Raw genomic sequence first — 5180 nt, 5'->3', positions numbered from 1 at the left:
TCTGCTTTCCTTTTTGCAGACCCCTGGGGGGGGGGGTTAGAGGGAGAGGCTCCAAACTTGGAGGGTGGTTACTGGAACCTCTCCCCAACATGCCCACCAAATTTCAAGAAGATTGGACCAGGGGGTCCAATTCTATGGGCCCCCAAACAGGTTGCCCCCATCCCTCCATTGTTCTTTTCGGGATTCGGAAAAACGCATAGGAAGCCATTTCGGGATTGCAAAAGCCGAAAAAAGCCGAAAAACGTTATTTTTGGCTTTTTTTCGGTTCGGGATCCCGAAATGCACATCCCTAATTGTGGAATGGTGAGAGTGAAGCATCTTTCTGAAGAAGTGAGCAGTGACTCACAACAGCTCATACCCTGCCTCAAATTTTGTTAGTCTTTAAGACACTACTGGACTCTTGCTCCTTTCTCCTGCAACATGTCATGAGGAGCTGTAAAATGGCCTTAAGGGTATTTTGTAGGAGAGAAGGCAGCATGGTATAGCCTGATCTTATCAGATCTCGGAAGCTAAGTACTTGGATGGGAAGCCACCAAGGAAGACTCTGCAGAGGTAAGGTAAAGGTTTCTCTTGCTCGAAAGCCAGTCGAATCCGACTCTGGGGATGCGGTGCTCATCTTCGTTTCCAAGCCGAAGAGCCAGCGCCATCCAAAGATGTTTTTGTGGTCATGTGGACGGCATGACTAAATGCCGAGGTGCACGGAATGCTGTTACCTTCCCACCGAAGCGGTACCTATTTATCTACTTGCAATTTCTTGCTTTCGAACTGCTAGGTTGGCAGGAGCTGGGGCCAGAGACGGGAGCTCTCTCCATCATGTGGCACTTGGGTCTCGAACTGCCGAACTACCGACCTTCCGGTCTGCCGCTCAGCATCTTAACCACTTGAGCCATTGCAGCCCCTCTGCAGAGGTAGGCAATGGCAAAACACCTCTGCTTTTCACTTGCCTTGAGAGCTTCTTGCTGGGGATGTCATAAGTCAGCTGTGACTTGATAGCTGTTTGCAACCCCACACAAGGCTATTTTGTAATGGGGGGGGCACTGAAACCCTCCCAACGTGTCCCCCAGCACAAAGGTGTTTTGCACTTTAGCTGCAAGCTAGGAAGAGATGTCATGAAGGGTGGCGAGGAGAAAAGAAAAATCCGAGAGCCCTCTGATGTGCTTCAAGCTGCCCGTCTAATCTCCTGTTCGTTTGGCACCCGTGGTAATAATCTGAATGAATCAAACAAGCCAGGAGTCTGGGAGCACATTACTCGGTTGACAAATGGGAATGGTTGCCTGCTGCCAAGATGCCATCTGCGAGAATCAAATGTATTCGCTGATGGCTGGAAACCCCGCCAAGGCTTGGCCAACGTTAAAGGAAATGAACCGCTGTCTTCTGGAAGCCTGGACTCTCTCTCTCTCTCTCTCTCTCTCTCTCTCTCTCTCTCTGGCACAGACAGACATAGTTACATAAAAAAAATTAAAATTGGAAACTGTTAAACCTTAAGAGCCAATCGTGAACTTGAACTCCAGAACACAAAGGCTACGCTATGATAATAACCCCTTGTTTCCATCTTTACTCAGTTTAAGGTTATCACATACAGATCATAGCTGCCTACACAAACGAACATAACAGCAGCCATGTTGGATCAGACCAGTGGGCTATCTAGTTCAACACTCTGTGTCGCACAGTGGCCAGATTCCAGGTGCCGTCAGGAGGTCCACCAGTGAGGCCAGAACTCCAGAAGCCCTCCCACTGTTGCCCCCCCCAAGCACCAAGAATACAGAGCATCATTGCCCCAGACAGAGTGTTCCATCTATTCCATCTAATAGCCACGAATTGTCCTATTCCAAAATGTTTATCCAATCCCCTTTTGATGCTGTCTATGATTGTAGCTGCCACTACGTCCTGCGGCACTGAAAACATGATAACAAGAAGTACTTCTTCACCCACAGGGTAATGAACATTTATTTATTTATTTTATATCCCACCCTCTAGGTGGTCAACAACATACAATAAATTGGAGATACACAGTAAGGAATAGCAATAAGAACAAAACTGCGTACAAAATGATTCACCGAAAATCTTCAAAAAGGTAGCATTTATACAACAGGAATATATTACAGTCTCAAAAAATCTGATCCAAAGTAACAGTACAAATGTCCATACAGAATAAGGCCGAATGAATAAACAGCTCTAACATCAATCTTCAGTGTTCACCCAAGGAAACACTTAAGGAACAGGAGAAAAATGATTCCGGTCAAAGGTCCCTGTAGTTCCCTTTCATGTGATGGCTAGCTGTGGCTTATCGGGTTCCACCCACAAGCTTCCACCCACAACCTTATGATCACTGGCTTCCAAATCCAGGCTTAAACAACATTTAGAAATCGGCACATGGCTCACAAATTCAAATCTAGAATTTCTAGAGTCACCCCCCTCTAGGTGGTACCTGGAGATGTCCTGGGATGACAACTGGTTTCCAGATGTCAGTGGTGCAGAAAAGGGTTGCCTTGGAAGGGGTACCCTGTGGAATTACACTCTGCAGCGGTCCCTCCCCTCTCCAAACCCAGACCTCCCCAAACCCCACCCTCCAAATCTCCAGGTATTTCCCGACTCCATGCCTTTTCAGGTGCAGAAACAGCCTCCTCCCGTGGTAGTTTCTACCCTTCCAAAGGCATGGAGGGGTAACAGGAGCCTCTGGGCCCAGTGCACCATGTGCAAGATCCGGATCAGGGCCCAAGACAACCTTAGCTTGGCTCTCTCACATGCCGTGTTTCATATGTTTCGGTCTGGACCCTGTTGCTGTGCCAGGACACCCTGCCGAATACAATAAAACAACTTCCTGAACTCCTAAACGTGTTGGTCTGAAGCAACAGAATGAAGTTTGAATCCCATGGCCCCTTTAAGACCAACAAACAAAGAGGCACACCAAAGCTTCTACCCAGAATTAAGCTTTGTTGGTCTTCAGGGTGCCGCTGGACTCAGACTTTTTTGTTCCTAAACTCTGTTTAGGTTGGCCCTGTCAGAAGCAGCCGGGAACTCAGAACTGCTGGCTCCTCCTGCACAGTGGCCTGAGGATGCTTCCCGCTGCAAAATGGCAGAAAACTGGACTGTCTTTGCCTCTCCCATTCCAGCATAACTCCACCTTGCAGGCAGTCCATTGGCTCTTCCTGAGCAGACCAGACTATAAATGCTTCCAGGTCAAGTCTGTGTTTTTGCCTAAGCCATAGCACCTGTCTGTTCCGGTTTCACTGACTGACTGGACCGTCTCTGTCTGCCAGCTTCCCAAATCACTCACTCACTGCACTTTCTGCATCCACAAATTATTGGGATATTTGGTTAATATAGCAGAGTTTTTGCCAGTCATAGAAGCGTGATCCTGAGTGCCGTAAATAAACCTCCCAAGAAGGATAGTGCAACAAAGGTGAACTTGTGTGTATTCAAGTGGATCCATTTCAGGTTGCAGTCAAAAGAAGAGAAAGAAGCCTAATCTAAAGAGTACTTTCCCTTTCACAGACAGTCAGCTTGTCTGGCATCACGTGTGTGGGAGTATGGGGCATTGTATCTACCGGAGAGACCCACAGAGACATGTATCTCCATGGAAGGCCATGTGCAGAAGGGAGAGGACAAAGGAAGAGAGAGAGAGAGGAGGGAGGTTAAGACAAAGTGAGGCATCCTATTCAAGGACATAACAACTATACACCCTTAGAGTAACGTAGCACTCCCCCCCCCCAATGTCCAGGCATGCTGAGTCACCTCAGTCCAACAGAAATTACCTACAGCTAGGGTTGCCAGACCCTTGGTCCAGGTGGGGTTTTCCCCGATTTTCAGAGCTTAGATCCACCACCAGCCAGCTGGTTGGTGGGGGAAGCCCCACCCCCAAACAGGAACATCACTGGGGGACATCACTGATGTGATGACATTTCCCAGAAGTGTCATCATCGCATCGCCGATGTCAGGAGGGTGCTGCTCTAGTTTTTTGGGCAAACTCTATGGTTTCGAAGCCAAAAAGCCATAGAGTTTTGCCCAAAAGCTAGAGTGTCACCCTCCCCAAACAATGGCAATCTGACGATGTCACTTCTGGGTGACGTCATTGCACCACACGTGCAAAGCACGCATGGCAGAAGATTCTGGACCAGACCCCGGAGCCGCCCAATGAATCACAGGTTGGACCTGGCAACTCTCCCTGCAGTCCACAAGAATAACACACAATCCCAAGACAGTCTGGTGCGGTGCTGCTCGTTAGGGTGTGGGGTGCAGGCGACACAAAGACGACAGGAGACAAGCTTGCAGGAACTGTCAGGAACTGACTGAAACCTCTCGGCTTCTAGCTTTTATTTTATACACATTTTTCCCCCCTTCAAGCATTAGAGCATCCTTAAGGAATGTTTGTGTGTGTGTATGTGTGTTCTCGTTCTCTCAGGCAAGTTCTCTGTTATCTGCCTCTCCCTCTTTCTCAAGGCTAACTCACTGCGTAGTTAGCAGTAAACAGATTCCATCTCGGCCTCTCATGACGTATAAGGATTCCAGTTCCCAACCTTCAGCCAGGAGAATTCTGCACTGCCCTACATGTCATCCCTTTTTTTATTGTTTAATGTTTTAATGTGAAATCCTTGTTGCCAAGGTAGCATCACATGATGAATTTAGCATATCAGCAGACGTGTCCTCCATGCAGGAACAATGTTACCACCTTCGGGCCTGCCTCACAAAAGCCGACAACATTGCTCCTATATTCCATCTGCCTTGTGCAATTAGCTAGGTTCCCAATTTTTCCAGGAGAACAGCCAGGAGAACAGAGGAGCAGTGAATTCCTATCCGGGCTTGCCTCGCAGATCATTCCTTCACTGCCCCCACATGTCATCCCTTTTGTTTTTTAAGGTGAAAATCCCTTTTATTGTTATAATGCGTAGCTAAGAGGGAAGTCTGATCTTTATCATGTTGAGGTGAGGGGCGATAGAGAGAGAGAGCTGTTGGCAATCATTGAATACATACATAAAGCAAAATGGCTCCAATGAGGAGTATAAAAATAAGCGCAATGAATGGTCTCAGCCATTGTCATGAAATCTAGTAAAACAATCAATCTAATAATCAAGAGGATGGGGTAACATCAGCAATAGCTGTAAATACCATTAAATGCTGGCATAGCGAAATAATACCAATAATCATGTTGGTGGTTATATATATATACATAATAACAACAA

This window comes from Gekko japonicus, unplaced genomic scaffold (genome assembly GCF_001447785.1).
Source record: "Gekko japonicus isolate JY-2015 unplaced genomic scaffold, Gekko_japonicus_V1.1 scaffold900, whole genome shotgun sequence".
Classification (NCBI taxonomy): Eukaryota; Metazoa; Chordata; class Lepidosauria; order Squamata; family Gekkonidae; genus Gekko; species Gekko japonicus.
The sequence above is the reverse complement of the archived record's forward strand: the minus strand, read 5'-3'. Positions refer to the sequence as shown.